The 22,330-nt window shown below is 40.1% G+C and overlaps 1 protein-coding gene across 2 annotated transcripts in view; it reads left to right on the top strand.

Moving 5' to 3' along the window:
* Positions 1-22,330, top strand: part of LOC150079048 (CD109 antigen-like) — a 1,092,235-nt gene that overhangs the window by 653,267 nt on the left and 416,638 nt on the right. The window lies entirely within an intron of this gene.

The following is a 22,330-nucleotide window of genomic DNA, read 5'->3' as shown; positions in this document are numbered from 1 at the left end:
TTCCTAGAGAGTTACCAATAGGTTCAGTCCGGTGTACTAACTAGCGGCCGGCCTGCGAACACCGTTTTAGAGCTGTACCCTCGAAATGTAAGGAATATTGGATCTCACCACGACATTCATCATAAGCTCAAAGATCATCAATCATACTGCATGATGGAAGAGATAGGGAAGGGTTGGCCGGAACTTAGCTCTAGAGACTAAACATGGGTTCCACCACTTCAAGCCTCCAATAAGCAAAGTGGTGGTATTTCACCTGTTGATGAGAGTCATCTACCACCTAGTACTGCCTGGTAACATAGAGGGGTGGCATTCCTCCATGTGGTGTGGGCGGCACACCTCGACCCCTGCTTACGTTGGTTCACACCTGGGTGGTCACCCACCATGCACTTGTGCATGAAGGTTATACCCAGGATTACTAACAGTCCCACCATCGTGAAGGTGCAAGCAGAGGATTTGGCTGTCATAAACCGTCCGGACTTCGCCGAAATTGGGTCCACTTTGACTTGAGTGTCACCCGAATATCAGTTCCATCAGCGTTTTAGACTCCCAGGTAGCAAGAACAGCTTGTCTGGCATATCTGAGAGAATGTCTGTGACAACCTCAAGGACCAAATTGTTGAACTACTCAGCTATATTTAAAACAACTCAACTTTATTCTTGATTTTACATAAATATATAATAATAACTTTATCATCAATTTGCTATACATAGAACAAATAATTTGACCTGTTCCAGAGGGTCCGCAGACCCCAGTTTTTGGGTAATGTTGATCTGAAGAATCAGAGGTCACTTCATACACAAACACTGTCTGGTATAGCATTAAAGCTATCTGAACAAGTTAATGTCTCATTGGAGTCTGCCAAAACAGATCCATATTCAAAACTTCCTTTGCCACAGGACTTTCCAAATTCGTACTGGCAGGCTCTGTCTCAAACGTACAGACAAGAGGAGTTCCACGAGGCTGTGTCCTCAGTGCCACTCTATTTGCTATACGAGTAACAATATCACATACTGCATTCCAAACGCTGTTGACACATATATTTATGCTGATGATCTTACCTTATCCTATCATTCTCAGAATATAAATTATATTGAAAGGCAATTACAAATATCAATAAATAATATTGAACTATGGATGACACAAAATGGATACAGACTATCAAACCACAAATCTACAGCCATTTATGTCTACAACAAACACAAAATGCATCCAGAACCTGAGTTACACTTGGCAAATCATCCTCTTGCAATCGTGATCAGTATTCGTCTCCTAGGGCTAATTTTTGATAAGAATCTAAATTTTCAGGAGCATGTTAAACACCTACGAACCATTTGCCTTAAGAAAATGAACATACTCCGGGTCTTTTCTTTAGTACATCCCCACTTGTATAGGTCTCTAATTAGATCTCGGCTAGATTATGGAGCACCTGTTTATGACACTGCTAGAGAAAGTATTTTGGCCCGTCTTGCTCTTATTCAACACTCTGCCCTTAGGATTGCCCTGGGTGCATACAGAACATCACCAGTTCAAAGTCTGTATGTTGAGGCTCACTAACCTCCACTCAGTATAAGAAGAAAGATGTTATTGTTGAACTACTCAGCTAAAATTAAAAACTTCCCCACTCATCCTATTTGGCCACTACTGTATGATCCGCAGTGGACAACACACTATGGAAACAAACCCAGAACAATCCGACCTACCGGTATCAGATTACAGAACCTATCAGAATGCTGGAATTTTTACTTTCATAATATCATCAGAGGTTTAAAAGATCCAAATCCCTCATGGATTACCTTAACTCATTCATGTGATGATTACTTTGAAAAATTGGGAAAAGTACCTCATTTGATGTTAATATCTGCTGTAGCGGATATTAACATCAAACAACTGCATCTTGTTCATGCAGACAATTATTCCCACTTTTCTAAGATCTACACTGACAGTTCCAAGTCTGGTAATAAAGTTGATGCAGCTGCTGTCTTCCCTAATAAAACTGTTTCTAATCCACTCTCACTGAATGCTGCAACTATACTGCTGAGCTCTATGCAATTAAACTTGCCCTGGAAAATATTTCACTCCTGTCAATCAATAAAAGTATAGTATACACAGATTCCAAGAGTGCTCTCTTAGCATTCAAAAACACCTCACAGTACAATCCTTTGGCTAATAAGACATGAGCTGCTACTGCTACATCTTAATGAGTAACATCGCGCTGTTGTCTTCTACTGGATCCCAGGTCATAGCGGTATTCCTGGAAATGAGCATGCTGATGATGCCAGAAAGCATCTCTCCAACATAATGCCTTAACAAATGATCTGGTCCCATATCCCAATTATAAACACAAAATACAGAAAATATATATTGAACAATGGACACTTCTGAGAAAAAAGCAACACATAATAAGCTGTTTCAACTGAAACCTAAACCACAGTTATGGACATCTAGCCTATGTAAAATTAGAAAGGAAGTAGTACTTCTAGCCAGAACCTGAATTGGCCATACTCACCTCACTCATCCGTTTCTGCTCACAGGAAATTATCATCTTCAGTGCGTACACTGAATTGGAACCCCTATCAGTAAAGCACATACTGAGCGAATATACCTTGTTCAACACTGCCCAACAGTCTACTTCCAACTCCGTCTCAAACCCTTTGTCACTCAACAACATCATAGGTAATGACACAGAACTCTCAAAATTTTTCACTTATTTGAAACAAATTAAAATGTATGATCATTCTAATTGCTCCCAGAGCAGTTATCACATGTATACTTACTTACTTTCATAGGCGCAATATGGCATATGTAGCCCTTGCGCCAGAAAATCCCACAACAACCACCACCAAATTTAAAAGATGACAAAAATGTTAATTTACTGAAATCATTGAGTGAAGGTTTGACTGTCAAAAAATTCCTGTCTCGAACTTCAGAAATCAAAGAATGCAAGGCTTAAGCTTGAAGAAATGCTAATGCTAAATCTTCAAAAATTATTTATTATTATTATTAGCAGTGACATATGGTGAGAGAAAGCAAGCTTATAAAATGGCATTTCTTAACCTTTTTAAGTTGTGACCTAGATTGGGGTAATAGTTTGATCTCGCGATCCATTAATTGAAAATTAAAAGGAAATTGCAAATAAAATCATAAGTGAATAAACATAGTAAATGTTAGATTTTAATTAAATGAAAATTCAAGTGTACAGCAGTTATCACATGTATACTTACTTACTTTCATAGGCGCAATATGGCATTATTTGTATATAAGGAAATTCTCCAAGGGTATTAAATGTAAATATACATAATCCACCACTTGTTAATGCGAACCTTGACTCTGCACAATTCTTGAAAGTTCTTCAGATTGTGGTTTTAAATTTAAAAACCAGTATCTTAAATCATTTTCTGGCTGTAATTAGTTCCATAACTTGATTTTTGTGTTTGCCTGGACTGAAAAACCTGACTCGCACAAATATATTGTAGAAAGGGAGAGTTATTTTTATGCTTCATTTCCCAGGATTAGTTTTTTCCTTTTAACCAGAACGCACTTTGGGACTCAGTATGTTTGTTAAAATTGTAATGAAGTATCTTGTCACTTTTCATTTCTATAAGTTGCTCTTGCAAGTAACTGATATTTATGAAATCATCATGAAAATCATTCACATCAAAAAATTAAAAGGGATTTGCACCCAATTGTATTTAGCAACATCTTCTGGGAAGTAGTAATTGAATTCTATTGTCAGTTTTCCTAAATGCTTAACGATAATATTCTCTTTGTCACTGAAATTAACATTTTCATTTTCAATAAGGAAATCCAGAGTAGGAAACAAAGCAAATCTCCTTTCTTTCACTTTCCTTGTCCACAACTTTAGCTTTTCTTTGAACCAATTTATTTTCTCACTTAATTCAGTAAGTGTCTGTTCATGGAGATATTTAGGTTGTTGATTTTAGAAAACACATTTGAAAGATAGGCTACTTGTAGTGTCAACTTCGAATCAAGGAATCTAGAAACCAGAGGGTAATTTTTCTCTTTTTTAAAAATGTTATATCGCGTTAAGTAATGCTATAACATTGTATGACTTCTCCTCTAGACAACTTCCTGGCTTCAGAATAAAACAGTAGATGTTCATATTCTGAGCCAAAATTAAAACACATCTGGCTAAAACTTCTATATTAAGAGAACTCTTTTTCTTTTTTTTAATCAATTTTCTGAAATATGTCATTCATTACAATTTCAACTTCTGGCAACAACCTCTTTGTAGCTAGATTTTCTCTGTGCAGCAAACAATGAAAATTTTTAATCTGTGGATCAATTTCCTCACTCTGACACAAAAACCATTACAGGCTCCAAGCATTGTCGGTGCACCATTGCATCATACACCGAAACATTGATCTCACCTCAATCCCTCTTCATTAAAAAAATGAATCTACCATTTTAAAAATATGTTCTCCAGTTGTTGTAGTGGGAAGTGGTCTACAAAATAAACAGTCATCTTCCATATCTTTTATACCAGGATATTGTACATAAGGTGTGAATTGAACATCATTTCCTAAATCACTCGATTCATCCAGCTGCAATCTAAAAATCCCACTACTAGATTTGACCCATATTTATTTTTATTGTGAAGCAACACATCTTTGAGACTCATCTTTAATGAGTCAATAAAAAGTCTCCATTGTGTGGGATTGTAACTGATTCCTAAATAGTTCACTAAGTCATTTATGCTTCATTTCCCAGAAAACTATAGGATCGTCCTCAGAAAATTAGATGACTAGTTCTCATTCACTGTGTCTCTACAATGAGGAAAAACATCCCATATGCTATATTTTTTTATTTAAATCTAGAACCAGGGAATTCTTCAGAATCCTTTGGTGAATTTAAATCTCTTACCAGATCAATGAGTTCATGCTGTGAAAAAACTTTTCCATACATCTGTTCTACAAGTGTCTTTCCTGAATTTGAATTTATTCCCCCTCAGGTGAGAAATCTGAGCAAGAGGAAGAATCCCATTAACATTGAGCTTGCTCAATCCATTCAAGGCCTTATACACCTCAATTAGATCACCACACAGGTGCCTGGCCTCTACAAGCTGCAATTTACAGAACTTAAGCCTTCCTTGGTAACTCCAACTCTTTGTTCCACTCACCAATCTCATTGCCCTTCTCTGTACTCATTTCAGCAGCTCTACATCTTTCCTAAAATGAGGCCTCCAGACCTGTATATGGTGCTCGAGGTGTGGCTTGACCATTGCTTTATACAAGGGGACAATAACCCACTTATCCCCTCTAGCAAAATTCCTGTATATCATTGACAAGACGCCACGAGCTACTCTTGCAGCCTTTTTGCATTACGCAGAAAACTTCATATCTGACTGCACAGTTACTCCAAGATCTTTTTCATTTTTACCACTCTAAGTGTAGTTTTTACAGTTGTTACGTTTCTCTGGGGCTACGTCTACCCATATGCAGTGCTTTACATTTGTCAATGTTAAACTTCAGTTGCCACCTCTCAACCCATCTGCTCAACTTTTCCAGATCCTGTTGAAGTAGGGTACTGTCATTAACAACCCTGCCAACCTTCACATTCATCTGCAAACTTAGACATTAACCCTGATATACCTTCATCAGTATCATTGATAAATACCGAAAACAACCATGGGCCCAACACCAAACCCTGGGGGACCCCACTAATAACATTAGTCCACAAAGAGCAGTGTCCATTGATAACCACTCTCCGTCTTCTCCCACTCAACTATCCTTTTATCCATTGTAGCAACTTGCCATTAATGCCATACTGCTCCAATTTGTACAGTAGTCTTCCTGTCCCCTTGTATAAAGCAATGGTCCAGCCACACCTTGAGTGCTGTATACGGGTCTGGAGGCCTCGTGTTGCCCCAGAATCAAAAGCTTTCATAAAATCCAAGTATATGATATCAAAATTATTCTTTGCATCCAGTTCCTTTGTGACCACATCATAGTATCCAATCAGATTTGTCAGACAAGACTTCCCATTAACAAACCCATGCTGTGTCTGAACTATAACTGCAGTCTTGTCTAGACAATCCTGCATCGCTTCCTTAACTAGTGACTCCATTATTTTCCCTGGAACAGAAGTTAGACTAACAGTCTAACTGTATCTAACTCTTAGTCTGTAATTACCCGTGTCACCCTTTGATCTCCCTTTGTGAATTGGGGACACATTTGCACATCTGAAGTCCATGGGTGCCTCCCCTGAGTCCAAGGACGCTTTCATAATTATGGCTAAGAGTTTGCTTACTTCCTTTGCTGCCTCCTTTAATATGACTGGATAGATCCCATCCACCCCAGGTGCCTTTCTTTTGTTTAATTGCAACAATTTCTCCTCTACTTTTCTCTCAATTTTAACAAAATCACTTAGTTCCCTGTTAGAATTTGATGGCATTTCCCTCCTTTAATAACTCTTCACAGGTTGAAGTACTCATTATTTCACCAATTTGCAATTCTTGATATACTCACCGGTAAGGGTATCTTATCCACGTGTTGGACAGGTTTTGCAGCTTCCGCGAATGCTAAGTTTTAATTATATTTAGCCATTTTATTGACTTAATTGTTATATTAATTTATTTTCTATAAGTTGTTTATAGACCTAGTCAAGCTCCACGGTTTATTTTGAATTTAGATAGCGCAATTTAGATCGGCCCTGGAAAGATTGTGCAAGGCTCAAGGGGTAGAATTTTTTTCAGCCTGGACTGTACTTGTTAACAGGAGAGATTGCTTCTACAGGGATGGGATACACTTAAATAGAAAGGGTGCAAGAATATTTGCTGATGCTATCGAGGCAGTGTTAGGTGGGTCGGAAAACTGCTAGCTTGGGGGGGGAGACAACGACCAATAGATTGACAGTAGCCACTGGCAGAGGTGAAAGAGATTCTTGCACTGCTTCTATTAGAATGAGCAGAAGCCTGAAAAACAAGATGCATGGTATTTCAGAGACTGCTGGGAGCTATTGCGGTACAAGTAAACACATGGGTTGTGTTAGGGTAGCTAAGAATAGAAACAGGTGCAGGTATACTTGCGTGTACACCAATGCTAGGAGTTTAGTAAATAAATTTGATGAATTTGAGGTATTGGTCAAAACATCAAAGGCAGATATTGTTGGGATATCAGAGACGTGGTGTCACACAGATATAAGGGATGCAGAACTGCAATTTGGGGAGTTCAACGTCTACAGAAAGGATAGACAGGATAGGAAGGGGGGAGGGGTTATGCTATTAGTTAAGAAACACATAAAAACCAAGGAAGTGAAGCCGGTCGACATCGCTGGACAGTGCAGTGTTGAGTCAGTTTGGTGTGACATAAGCATTGGGAGATCAAAATTGAGAGTAGGAGTGTGCTATAGGCCTAATGACTCTGATGAGTATAATAAGGAACTGTACAGGGAAATAGAGTGGGCCAGTAAATCAGAGAGTCGTATAATGGGAGATTTTAATCCAGATATTGACTGGAATTTGGGGGCTGGTTATTCACACACTAGCAGGGCTTTTGTGGATTTATTGGATGATTGTTTTCTACATCAGCATGTTCGGGAGGCAACTAGAGGGAGTAATACTCTTGATTTGATTATCAGCAGTGATTCTTCATGCATTAAGAATCTGCAGATAAATGAACCACTAGGTGGCAGTGATCACAGTGTGCTGAAGTGGGATTTACTCAAATAGGTAACTACCATTAGGGGTAAAGGGAAGGGTTATTGCTTCCGTAAAGGCGACTACGATGGACTGAGGCAGTATTTAAATTCTATACAGAGGGACCAACTGATGATGTTACCAACAGCAAATTCAAAATGGGAAGCATTCAAAGAACTTATCTTGGAAGCTACTAGGCTTTACATACCAACTAAGAAATATTGTTCAAGGTTTAGGCCAAAATGGATGTCAGATGAACTAATGAGGCATATGGCAGAGAAGAAAAATGCATGGGATACTTACAAATTAACACATGACACAGAAGCCTGTGATAGATACAAGTTGATATGCAACCAAGTTACAAAGGAGGTTAGGCAGGCAAAGGCAGATTACGAGAAATCCTTGGCAAGGGATGCAAAGAAAAACAGCAAAGAGTTCTTTACTTATGTAAACTCTAGAAGGAAGGGGATGAATCAGATTGGTCCACTTGATATTGATGGGTCAACTGTTGATGATCCTGCTCAGGTAGCTAACAAACTAAATGAATATTTTGCATCGACATTCACACATGAGGAGTTATTCAGCAAGGGGAATGCCAGAGGTGTATTCAGCTCTAGCAGTAAGCTACAGAATTTTGAAATAACTGGGAGTAAAGTGGAGGAAAAACTGTTGAAGATAAACACAAGAAAGGCACCCGGGGTGGATGGGATCTATCCAGTTATATTAAAGGAGGCAACAAAGGAAGTAAGAAAACCCTTAGCCATAATTATGAGAGCTTCCTTGGACTCAGGGGAGGTACCCATAGACTGGAAATATGCAAATGTGAGCCCAATTCACAAAGGAGGATCAAAGGCTGACACAAGTAATTATAGACCTGTGAGCTTAACTTCTGTTCCAGGAAAATTAATGGAGGCACTGGTTAAAGAAGCACTGCAGGATCATTTAGACAAGACTTCAGTTATAGCTCAGACACAGCATGGTTTTGTTAAGGGGAAGTCTTGCCTGACCAACTTGATTGGATACTATGATGCAGTCACAAAAGAACTGGATGCAGGGAATAACTTTGATATTATACAAATTTGTATACTTGGATCTTAGAAAGGCTTTTGATACTGTTGCACATGGAAGACTGCTACACAAATTGGAGCAGTGTGACATTGGAGGCAAATTGCTGCTATGGATAAAGGGGTGGTTGAGGGGGAGAAGACAGAGTGGTAATCAATGGACACTGCTCATCATGGACTAATGTTATTAGTGGAGTCCCTCAGGGCTCAGTGTTGGGTCCATTATTGTTTTCTGTATTTATAAATGATATTGATGATGGTATATCAAGCTTAATGTCCAAGTTTGCAGATGATACAAAGGTTGGCAGGGTTGTCAAGGACACTACTGACACTATGCTGCTGCAACAGGATCTGGAAAGGTTGAGCAGATGGGCTGAGAGGTGGCAAATGAAGTTTAACATTGACAAATGTAAAGTACTACACATGGGAAACAGCAACCCCATAACAACGTATCAACTCTGTGGTACTACACTGACAGTGGTAGAGAATGAAAGGGACTTGGGGGTGGTTGTGCAGGCAGATATGAAATTCTCTGATCAGTGCAGACGGGCTGCAAGAGTAACTCATGGAGTATTGTCAATGATATACAGGATTTTTTCCAGCAGGGATAAGGAGGTGATTATTCCATTGTATAAGGCAATGGTCAGGCCACTCGTTCCAGCAGAAGGAACGAGTGGCCATCCTTCATTTCAAGAAGGATGTAGAGCTGCTGGAATGAGTACAGAGAAGGGCAACAAGATTAGTGAATGGAACAAAGGGGTGCTCTTACGAAGAAAGGCTTAAGTTTTGCAAATTACAGTGTCTGGAGACTAGGCACCAGCGAGGTGATCTGATAGCGGTGTATAAAGCCTTGAATGGTTTAAGCATGCTCAGTGCTGATGGGATTCTTCCTCTAGCTCAGAAAAATCACCTGAGAGGGTATAAATTCAAATTGAGGATAGAGAGATGCACCCGCTGGCTAAAGGAAATTTGCCTTTAGCCAGCGGGTGGTTGGTTGGTGGAACAGACTTCCACCTTGTGGTGGAGGTTGATAGCCTAAATAAGTTTAAGGCTCAGCTGGATAGGTATTTTGAACGAACAGAGGGGTGAAGTGGAAGTGGGTTTTTTTTTTGTTTTTTTTTTTTGGCTGATGCTGCATAAGCTTGCTTTCTTGCATCAAATGCCTCTACTAATGCTAATGCTAATATATATTTGTAATAAAACTTTTCCCACACAAAAGCTTATATAAGGTGGTATCAAAAATTTCGTACCCTGAACTAGATAAAACATCAATTGGGAAGATGCCATTTTTAATATAAGTTTTCTACATATTCAATAACTAATGTGACATTTCATTCCGGTAGGTGATTGTACGCAGAGGTGGAGCCCAGAACCCAAGGAAGGCACTATGGTTGAAAAAGAGGAGTATCGAGCAGTGATCAAGTTGCTGCATTTGCAGGGCAAGAAAGCTCATGGTTGAAAGTACATGGTTGAAGTGAGTAGTCTTTTATGCACCTCAGATCACAACTTGGTGATTGCCTCTTCTCCAATGGAACCTTTAACTCACGGCTATTCCCAACCTCGTATTGTTTGGCATTACAAGAATGCAAAATGGGATGACCTGCCAGATTTCTTTTCTTCTTTTCCTCGGTCGGATTACTGTTTCAAAACTTCTGATGTCAACGTTTGCTCAGATCGTGTCAGTGAAATTATTATTGTGGAAATGGAATACTTTATCCTGCACTCCACTTTAATATCTCTTATTTTTTCTAAACCATGGTTTTCCAATAAATGTGCTAAGGCTGTTCAAGAGAAGAACGTTGTATATCTTAATTGGCTAGTTTCATTTTCTGCCTACACCAAAGTTTGCAACAATTGTAAAGCAGTTATTAATCAGTCGAAACTAGATTTTGAACACCCTAAGAGTAGAAAACTTGCTTCTTGCCCCAATGGTAGCCAAGCATTCTGGTCTCTTGCCAAAGCTATTGCTACACCTTTTGCCCATCTCTGCTCTCACCTCTGTCAAAACCAGTTGGTTTTGTTGTCACTTCAGCCAAAGATAAAGCTGACCTGATAGCATCTCATTTTTCTTAAACTCCTGTATTTATGATCTTGGTAAAACTCCTGCCACCATTCCCAACATGCTCCATTCAGTGCCTCCTGTGGTCTTCTGTCAAAAGGATGTCAGAAGGATTTTGACGAATCTTGATGCTAAGAGAGCTCCAGGTCCTGATGGTATCTCTCCACTTATTCTCAAAACCTGTGCTCCTGAACTTACTCCTGTTTTTTGCCACCTTTTTTCACTTTCTTATTCTAAAGGTGTTTTTCTTTCTGCTTAGAAATTTGCTCATATCCAGCCAGTTCCTAAAAAGGGTGACAGATTCCTCCCATCCAATTATTGTCCCATTGGAATTACTTGTATTCTTTCTAGAGTAATGGAGAAATCAATTAACCGCAAAGTCTTAAACTACCTAGAAACCTTCCGTCTGATCAACGATTGCCAGTATGGATTCCGTCAGTGTCGACCCACTGATGATATTATGGCTTATGTTACCCATTTATGGACAAATTCAATGGAAAAGTTTGGGGTAACACAAGTAGTTGCTCTTGACATCTCAAAGGCTTTTGATCGTGTTTGGCATAAAGGTCTCCTAAACATGCTTTCATCTTATAGTTTGCCAACTGTTTTTTGTAATTGGTTATCCAGTTTTCTCTCTGATCACTCACTGAAGGTGATGGTAGATGACTCTCTGTCTTCTAACTTTTCCACTAATGTTGGTGGCCCCTAAGGTTTAGTTCTTTCCCCCACACTTTTCCTCTTGTATATTAATGACCTTCTTCCATTGACTGGAAATCCTATCCATAGTTTTGTCGATGATAGCACATTGCATTCCACTTTCCATTTTGAGAAACCTTGTCCTGCCCAATCAGCTTCAACCTCTCGACTGTCCGCTACCAATTCCTTAAATGCTGATCTCCAGGTAATTCTCCAGTGAGGCAAAGACAACTTTGTTGATTTCAATCCTTCCAAAACTCAGTCTTGTCTTATACCTCACAAAAAGGATTCTTCTGCTCCTATGCTTAACTTGGGTGACACTCCGATTTCTAGGCAAAATGATATATCTCTTTTGGGGATTACCCTGACTTCTAATCTCTCCCTTGGCACAAGCACATTACAGATATTGCTTCCTCTGCATCTAAAAAACTTGGTTTTTCTGTTTTGCTCTTCGGCGTTACTTTTCTTCCAAACAGCTGTTCACTCTGTACAAACCGACCATGGAATATTGTTACCACATCTGGGGCAGTGCCCCCAAAACCTCTTTCTCTCTCTCTCTCAGGTTTCTAGATTCCATTCTTCTAGAAGCGGGCAGTTATGTTAATTAATGACTCATCTCTAACAGAGTCTCTGCCCTCACTGTCTCATAGTAGACGTACTGTTTGTGCTGCATGCCTTTTCTACAGATATTTCCATGGGCACTGTTCTTCTGAATTGGCTTCTATAATTCCTGCTCTCTCTTTCAAAACAGTCCGAATAAGTTCTGCCTCCAGCCAACAATCATTTACCATCCAATTTTAAATTCACAGAACCAACTTTTCATCTTCCTTGTTTATTCATTCAACTGCCATTTTCTGGAACAACCTTCCTTCATACGTATCTCCTGAAAATTACATTCGACAGAAGTTCAAGTCTAATGTCAACAAGTATCTTATTTTTTCTTCTCAACCTCCAACCCAAGCACTGTATTAAGTACTATAGGTTCTAATACCTCTCGTGTTTAGGAGGGGGGGTTTCTTAAAAAAAATTAAAAAAAAATTGATAACTAACATGAAATTTCATTCTGGTAGATGGTCGTACACCAGAGGCGGAGCCTGGAACCTGAGGGAGGCGCTATGGTTGACAAAGTGGAGTATCAAGCAGTGATCAAGTTCGTGCATTTGCAAGGCAAGAAAGCTCAGGAAATTGATGAAGAAATGAAAGCTGTTTATGGGCAGAATTGTCCATCCAATGACACTGTATAAAAGTGGAAACAGGAGTTCCAGTGCGGTTGTACAAGTGTCATTGACAAGCCAAGAGAAGGAAGGCCATCAACATCCACAGACAATGAGATGCTTGCAAAGGTTGAGCAGCTGGTGGTCAGTGACAGATGTGCGACAATTTATTTCATCAAAAATGCAGTGGGAATTAGTTATGGGTCTGCCAACATCATTTTACAAGACCATCTGCAAATGTCAAAGATCTCCGCACAATAGGTTCCAAGATTGCTTACGCCTTTGCAGAAGCAATGTCAAATGCAATGTTCTCTCCAACTGTTGGATTTGTGCTACTGCAGCACCCACCCTGTTCTCCTGACCTAGCACCGTCAGACGTCTTGTTTCGAAAAATGAAGAAACCATTGCATGGACACCACTTTGATTCATCTTAGGAAGTCATCAATGAAGTGGAATCGTGGTTTCAGGGAAAAAGTGTGGACTTCTATGATCAAGGCATTATGGATGAGTTATCCATAGATGGGAGAAATGTGTTACTATACATGGAGAGTACATAGAAAAGGATTAAAGTTTCACCTTTCTAGGGCTATTATTTCTAGTTAAGGGTACGAACTTTTTGAAACGTTAAGCAAGCTCCAAAGGATCAGCATCCAAGAGTATTTCACAAAAGCCAACCAGCTTCCTGTTTCTGAGTTGCAACAGCATACTGTTGGCAGAATACTCTTACTGCAATCATACTGCATATTGGAAAATATTAGCATTAGTAGAGGCATTTGATGCAAGAAAGCAAGCTTATGCAGCATCAGCCAAAAAAAAAAAAAATAAATAAATAAAAAATAACCACTTCCACTTCACCCCTCTGTTCATTCGAAATACCTCTCCAGCTGAGCCTTAAACTTATTTAGGCTATCAACTTCCACGACAAGGGATGGCAGTCTGTTCCACCAACCAACCACCCGCTTGCTAAAGGAAAATTTCCTCACGTCTATCCTACATCCGTCTTTCCTCAATTTGAATTTATGCCCTCTCAGGTGATTATTCTGAGCAAGAGGAAGAATCCCATCAGCACTGAGCATGCTCAAACCATTCAAGGCTTTATACACCTCTATCAGATCACCTCGCTGGTGCCTAGTCTCCAGACACTGTAATTTGCAAAACTTAAGCCTTTCTTTGTAAGAGCACCTCCTTGTTCCATTCACTGGGGTGAATGGAACACATGGGGAAGAGTTTACCACAGCTTTGCTCCAGAGCAAAGCTGTGGTAAACTAAATATTTCACCACTTCATGCTTCCGATAAGCAAAGTTGTGGTATTGCACCGAACGATGAGAGTCAACTAGAATTGCCTGGTAACACAGAGGGGCAGCATTCCTACATGTGGACCTCGGCCACTGCTTATGTTGTTTCGGGCTTTGGTGGTCACTTGCAGCGTGCTGTGCTAGGTGCTGTATTTTGGGACTTGCACATGAGGGTTATACTCAGAGTTACTAATAGCCCCACCATCATGAAGGTGTAAGCAGAGGATTTGGCTGTCACAAACTGACTGGACTTTGCCAAAATTGGGTCCACTTGGCTTGAGAATTACCCGGATATCAGTTCCATCAGCATTTCAAACTCCCAGGTAGCAAGTGTAGCTTAGCATAACTGATAGAATGTCTGCGACAGCCTCAAGGACTAAGACCAGAGCATAACCCCTTACCTCCTGTCTGTCCTGTCTGTGTACATTGCACTCTCCCATATTCAAATTCTGCATGCCTTATATCTCAGTTACACCACCGCATCTCTGAAATCCTAAGAATGTCAGCATTTGATGTCTTGACCAGCACTTCAAATTCATCAAATTTATTTACTATACTCCTAGCATTAGTGTACATGCAAATATATATGCACCTGTTCTTATTCTTAGACACAGCCCATATATTTACTTGTTTTGTGATTATTTCCAGCACCTTGCTTTCAAGGTTGCTGCTCATTCCAATAGAAGCAGTGCAAGAATCACTTTCACCTCTCTCTGTGGCCATTGTTAATCTTTTATTTTGTGATTTCCCCCCCCCAAGCTAGCAGTTTTCCAACCCACCTAACACTGGCTCGATAGCATCAGCAAAATGGGATGTCTTTGTGTGTGCACGATGTAAGGAGTGCAAGGAAATCAGGCGACAACTCAGGGTTGTTATGGGCCTTTATGAGACCTTGAAGGACAGGGTGGATGCCCTCGAAGGAAATAAACTGAGGGGCCCATCAAGCTCTCAGCTGCCCACATCAACGCCAGAGCTTGCACTTGGTCATCAGGCAACACAGGGGCAGCCCCCTAGGCAGAATGCGCTGGACCCACAGGAACTAGTAGTTGTTGGTGACTCTATTGTCAGGGAAACGGGGAACATGCTTTGTAAAAAGGATAGGTGGAATAGGACCAGGGTATGTCTGCCAGGGGCAAAGGTTGATGACGTTGTAGAACGGATATCATCTTTTAAGGGCACAAAAGGTGATATAGTTGTACACGTTGGCACTAATGATATTAAGAGTAGGAGACCAGCGGAATTACTTAGCAAGTACAGGTCACTGTTGAAAAAAAGCCGTGAATTAGGGTTGAACTTGAAAGTGTCTGCAATTCTGCCCAGACACGATAGGAGGGAGTATATGATGAGAGACTTGTCGATCAATTCGGCCCTGGAGGGATTGTGCAAGGCTCAAGGGGTAGAATTTTTTTCAGCCGGGACTGTACTTGTTAACAGGAGAGATTGCTTCTACAGGGATGGGATACACTTAAATAGAAAGGGTGCAAGAATTTTTGCTGATGCTGTCGAGGCAGTGTTAGGTGGGTCGGAAAACTGCTAGTTGGGGGGGATACAAGGACTAATAGATTAACAGTAGCCACTGGCAGAGGTGGAAGTGATTCTTGCACTGCTTCTATTCAAATGAGCAGAAGTCTGAAAAACAAGATGCAGGATATTTCAGAGACTGCTGGTAGTCATTGCGTTACAAGTAAACACATGGGTTGTGTTAGGGTAGCTAAGAATAGAAACAGGTGCATGTATACCTGCGGGTACACCAATGCTAGGAGTTTGGTAAATAAATTTGATGAATTTGAGGTATTGCTCAAAACATCAAAGGCAGATATTGTTGGGATATCAGAGACGTGGTGTCACACAGATATAAGTAATGCGGAACTGGAATTTGGGGAATACAATGTATATAGAAAGGATAGACAGGACAGGAGGGGAGGAGGGGTTATGCTATTAATTAAGAAACACATAAAGTCAAAGGAAGTGAAGCCAGTTGACATCGATGGACAGGGCAGTGTCGAGTCAGTTTGGTGTGACATAAGCATAGGGAAATCAAAATTGATTTCCCTATGCTTATGTCACACCAAATAGGCCTAATGACTATAGGTCTAATGACTCTGATGAGTATAATAATATATTGTACAGGGAAATAGAGTGGGCCAGTAAATCAGAGAGTCTTATAATGGGGGATTTTAATTTCCCAGATATTGACTGGAATTTGTGGGTTGGTCACTCGCACACTAGCAAGGCTTTTGTGGATTTATTGGATGATTGTTTTCTACATCAGCATGTTCGTGAGGCAACAAGAGGGAGCAATACTCTTGATCTGATTATCAGTAGTGATTCTTCATGCATTAAGAACCTGCAGATAAATGAACCACTAGGTGGCAGTGATCACAGTGTGTTGAAGTGGGATTTACTCAAGGAGGTAACTACCATCAGAGGTAAAGGGAAGGGTTTTTGTTTTCGTAAAGGCGACTATGATGGTCTGAGACAGTATTTAAATTCTATACAGTGGGACCAACTGATGATGTTACCAACAGCAAACTCAAAATGGGAAGCATTCAAGGAACTAATCTTGGTGGCTACCAGGCTTTACATACCAACTAAGAAATATTGTTCAAGGTTTAGGCCTAAATGGTTGTCAGATGGACTAATGAGACATGTGGCAGAGTAGAAAAATGCATGGGATACATACAAATTAATGGGTGACATGGAAGCCTATGATAGATATAAGTTGGTCTGTAACCAAGTCACAAAGGAGATTAGGCAGGCAAAGGCAGAGTACGAAAAATCCTTGGCAAAGGATGCAAAGAAAAACAGAAAGGAGTTCTTTACATACTTGAACTCGAGAAGGAAAGGGATGAATCAGATTGGTCCACTGGATATTGATGGTTCAACAGTTGAGGATCCTGCTCAGGTGGCTAACAATCTAAACGAGTATTTTGCATCTACATTCACGCATGAGGAGTTATTCAGGAAGGAGAATGATGTAGGTAAAGTAAACATTGGCAGTGAGCTGGATGATTTTGTAATAACTGAGAGGAAAGTGGAGGAGAGATTGTTGAGGATAAACATAAAAAAGGCACCTGGGGTGGATGGGATCTATCCAGTTATATTAAAGGAGGCAGCAAAGGAAGTATGCAAACCCCTAGCCATAATTATGAGAGCTTCTTTGGACTCAGGGGAGGTACCCATAGACTGGAGATGTGCAAATGTAACCCCAATTCACAAAGGAGGATCAAAGGCTGACACAAGTAATTATAGACCTGATAGTTTAACTTCTGTTCCAGGTAAATTAATGGAGGCACTGGTTAAAGAAGCACTGCAGGATCATCTAGACAAGAATTCAGTTATAGCTCAGACGCAGCATGGTTTTGTTAAGGGCAGGTCTTGCCTGACCAATTTGATTGGATACTATGATGTAGTCACAAAAGAACTGGATGCAGGGAATAACTTTGATATTATATATTTGGATCTTTGAAAGGCTTTTGATACTGTTGCACATGGAAAACTGCTGCACAAATTGGAGCAGTGTGGCATTGGAGGCAAATTGCTGCTATGGATAAGGGGATGGTTGAGTAGCAGAAGACAGAGAGTGGTAATCAATGGACACTGCTCAACGTGGACTAATGTTATTAGTGGAGTTCCTCAAGGTTCAGTGTTGGGTCCATTGTTGTTTTCGGTGTTTATGAATGATATTGATGATGGGATATCAAGTTTAATGTCTAAGTTTGCAGATGATACAAAGGTTGGCAGGGTCGTTAAGGACACTGCTGACGCTATGCTGCTGCAACAGGATCTGGAAAGGTTGAACAGATGGGCTGAGAGGTGGCAAATGAAGTTTAACATTGACAAATGTAAAGTACTACATATGGGTAACAGTAACCCCAGAGCAATGTATCAACTCTGCGGTACTACACTGACAGTGGTGGAGAATGAAAAGGACCTGGGGGTAATTGTGCAGGCAGATATGAAGTTCTCTGAGCAGTGCAGACGAGCTGCAAGAGTAGCTCATGGTGTCTTGTCAATGATATACAGGAATTTTTCTAGCAGGGATAAGGAGGTGATTATTCCCTTGTATAAGGCAATGGTTAGGCCACATCTTGAGTACTGTATACAGGTCTGGAGGCCTCATTTCAAGAAGGATGTAGAGCTGCTGGAACGGGTACAGAGAAGGGCAACAAGATTAGTAAATGGAACAAAGGGTTGCTCTTACGAAGAAAGGCTTAAGTTTTGCAAATTACAGAGTCTGGAGACTAGGCACCGGCGAGGTGATCTGATAGAGGTGTATAAGGCTTTGAATGGTTTGAGCATGCTCAATGCCAATGGGATTCTTCATCTTTCTCAGAATAATCACCTCAGAGGGCATAAATTCAAATTGAGGAAGGACGGATGTCGGATAGATGTGCGGAAATTTGCCTTTGGCCAGCGGGTGGTTGGTTGGTGGAACCGACTTCCATCACTTGTTGTTGAAGTTGATAGCCTAAACAAATTTAAAGCTCAACTGGACAGGTATTTCGAACGAACGGAGGGGTGAAATGGGAGAGGGTTTTTTTTTTTTTTTTTTTTTTTTTTGGCTGATGCTGAATAAGCTTGCTTTCTTGCATCATATGCCTCTACTAATGCTAATGCTAAAATATTGTTGCACCCTTTCTATTTAAGTTTATCTCATTCCTGTAAAAGCATTCTCTCCTGTGAAGAAGCATAGATTGTTCTGAGAAAAATTCTTCCCTGTGAGCCTTGTTTAGTCTCTCTCCAGGGCCAAATTGATTGACAAAGACTCATCCTATATTTTCTCCTGTCATGTCTGGACAGAATTTACAAATTTAATCCTAACTTGCAACTTTTTTTTCAAAATTGGTGACTTTTGATGCTGTACAAAGACGTTGACGGCATACTGCATCTGAGGAAGGCTAATACTATGGCTACTGTAACTTTGTAGAAATGGAAATGGTAGAAAGGAAGGAAGGCGTAACAGTAATTAATATTCTCCATCGACATGGTGCCATGGCTTCTGTTATGAATGATGGCACTAACTACAGACAGCTGCCTCTCCGATGAGCACTGACAGCCGTGTTTGCTTTCAAGTATGTTGCTGTAACAACAGCGTTGGGGGACGGTAGTAGTCAGCACTGCAGATGTTGCTGGGAGAAGTGCTCCACTATATGCTTGTGTATGTGTCAGAACTTCTTATACCAATAGCTGTGGATGTTATCTATTCCTGGGATTCACCAGTTGCAGGACTTCCTAATCAACTGTTGTATTCTTTCTTCTGAATCTCCCATTCTGTCATCTCTTGTATGTCCTTGGTTTTTTTCCTGTTCTAGGTCTACCCAGGGGCCATGGCTGTTATTGGCTAACTTAACTGCTCCATAGGTTTCCCCAGAACTCCTTGAGTGCCTTCTCGTTGGAGGGGGGGGTCCATTGTCCTTTTCCTCTTGTTCAATTTTCCTGTAGAAAGCTCTATAGTTTTCATCAAATACCCAGTTGTTTCTTTTCATTTGGACACTCTCCCTGTATCGGCGAAGTTTCTTGCTTAGTGTAAGGAAGTTTGCCTTGAGGGTTCCGAAGATGGTCATTCCTTGTCATTGCATTTTGTTTTCTGTTGGCCTCTGGTCTCACTTCTGTTTTTTCATCCTGGTGGCTTTGATGCTTTGATGGCTGCCATCGCAGCACAGTAAATGGCTGTGTAGTGTTATTTAGTGTTATTTCTTTGTTACTGAGGTAATCCGGTTTCCGGTTTTATTTGCTGATTGAAGTGGTCTGTGACTTACCACAGGATTCTGCCAGGTTTTCTTTTTTCAGTATGGTGTGAGTCTTTGTGGGTTTTATTGCCTTGAATTCTGCTAGGTACTTCTTTCTTCTTATTTCTTCTTCTGCAAAAGAAAAGTAATGTAAAAGTTTCTTTTTTCCCCCTTCTAGTGCTTTGCTCTATATAATTATCCCCCAAGGGAATGAGAAAAATGGTCGAAATATATTGGAAGGGTATTATATCGATTGTTCATAAAAGCAACTACAAAACAAGTAAAAGCTTGAAAATTTAATGTAATTCTACTAATACAGAATATAGTATAATCTTATTTATAATATGTACTAACATATTAAACAAGAAAATTACGATTGTAAATTTAAATTTTGCATTGATTCTAGAATGCAGTAAGGTTATATTTAAATTGTAATTTCACTATATAGGCTACATACCTATCAAAACCTAACAAGAGAATTGTTTCATACTTTTAATCTGTAAAAACATGCTGTTTGAATGGTAGTAGTAGTCGCAGAGGTATATGATACAGGAAAGCAAGCTTATGTAGCATCAGCCAAACAAAGAAAAAAAAAAAAAAAACCCATTTCACACATCCATTCCCCCTAAAAGTTTGTCGAGTTCCTCCTTGAATTTATTTAAGCTATCAACTTCCACAACGACAGATGGAAGTTTTTTCCAGCAATGAACTACGCACTCACTAAAGGAAAATTTCCGTATTCTACAATCTTTCAATTTGAATTTATGCCCTCTGAGGTTCATAATCTGAGCAAGAGGAAGAATCCCATCAGAATTGAGCCTGCTGAACCCATTCAAGGCCTTATACGCCTCAATCAGATCACCTCACAGGTGCCTAGTCTCCAGATGCTGCAATTTGCAGAATTTAAGCCTTTCTTGGTAAGAGGACCCCTTCATTTCCCTCACCAATCTTGTTGCCCTTCTCAGTACTCGCTCAAGCAACTCTACATCCTTCCGAAAATGGTTCTCCAGACCTGTATGCAGTACTAAAGGCATGACTTGACCATTGCCTTATACAAGGGATAATCACCTCCTTTTCCCTACTAGCAAAATTCCTGTATATCATTGACCTGCTTGGCAGCCTGTCTGCATTGCTCAGAAAACTTCATATCTGACTGCACAATTACTCCCATGTCTTTTTCATTCTTTACCACCCCTAGGCCGACCGGGCTAGCCGAGTGGGTAAAGTACCTGCCCGGCAACCCAAAGGTCGCGGGTTTGATTCCCGCCTCGGGCTTGGATCAAAGTACTGCAAAAAACCTTGGGAGGTGCAATATGGCCACAGAAGCCGATGCGCCAACAACTACCAAATCAAAAAAAAAAAAAAAAAAAAAAATACCACCCCTAAGTGTAGTACTACACAGTTGGTAAAGCATTGATAGCAGTTATTTCAATTTTACAGTTAGGCTGTTCTTGAAAAAAATTGATGTACACGTTCTAATTCTTGATGAGCATCTTTCACTGAAACTTCTTGTTCAACCACAGTAGATTCCTCATCTTCATCACTACAAATTTCCGAAGGTTCCATTACATCTGCAAGAGTTCCTCTTCATTTGTTTGTTTGTTTGTTATTTGGTTTTTAGGAGCATTAGCAACTAAGGCCATATTGCTCCGGGATATGCGGTGGTCATTCCTTGACCTTTCCGCATACTCCGTATTTGGTGGTGACGGGCTCGAACCCCGGTCTAATCAAGAAGCATGTGCTACGCACTGCTGCTCCTTCCCACCTGGCTACGGAGGCGCCCTTCTCTTCATTTGTGCGTATCCTGAAACATTCAATGTCTGCATCCACTTCAACATAATCTTTGAAGCTTTGAAGTTTTCCTGTAAGTTTAGGTGATGACACACATGCTCAAATATTTCCTCCCTATTATCGGACTGTTCTTCGCAATTAATAGAGGAAGAAGCATGCGAAACTTCACATGTTGTGTCATTCAATGTGGTAAATCCAGCATGTTTGGAACAGTTTCATCAGCTTCATTCCATGCTGAAACAGCTAAATACATTGCCTGCAGGATTTCAATTTTGCCTTGAATTTTGCTTTCAAGATACAGCACAAATTTGTTTAATAGCATTTTTTGGTAGTTTTTCTTAAAACACTGAACACTTTGATCAAGTAGCCTGAACACCTTAAAATACCTTGATCAAGTAGCTGAACAACTGGCATCATATTTCGTGGTAGATACTCGACAGTGATTGCACATAGGTCGTTTACTTGAAAATAAGGGGTGAAGTTATCCATAAACAGCAAAATGTTTTTATTCTTCTTACTTGTCCTGCAATCTATGTCTCTGATGCATCCTTCTTAAATATAGGATGTTGTCCATGCCTTTTGGTTTGCCCGATACACAGTCATAAATGTCTTCAAACCTTTAAAGCATCAAGGCTTCTTTGGCTTTCCCAATGATTAAAAGAGGAAGCTTCTCTGTGCCAGACATGTTTGCTACTAGGAGAACAGTAATTATTTGGCTTTTTTTCCATCACTAAATTTCTTGCCTTTAAGTGTAAGTGTTTTATTCTGTAGCAATTTAAAAAAAAAAAAAAAAAAGAGTCCAATTTCTTCAGAATTGAAAATGT

Source organism: Mastigoproctus giganteus, chromosome 10 (assembly GCF_048544385.1).
Source record: "Mastigoproctus giganteus isolate SK-2022 chromosome 10, ASM4854438v1, whole genome shotgun sequence".
NCBI classification, from domain to species: domain Eukaryota; kingdom Metazoa; phylum Arthropoda; class Arachnida; order Uropygi; family Thelyphonidae; genus Mastigoproctus; species Mastigoproctus giganteus.
Note: the sequence above shows the minus strand (reverse complement) of the source record. Positions and strands in the feature narration are given on the sequence as shown.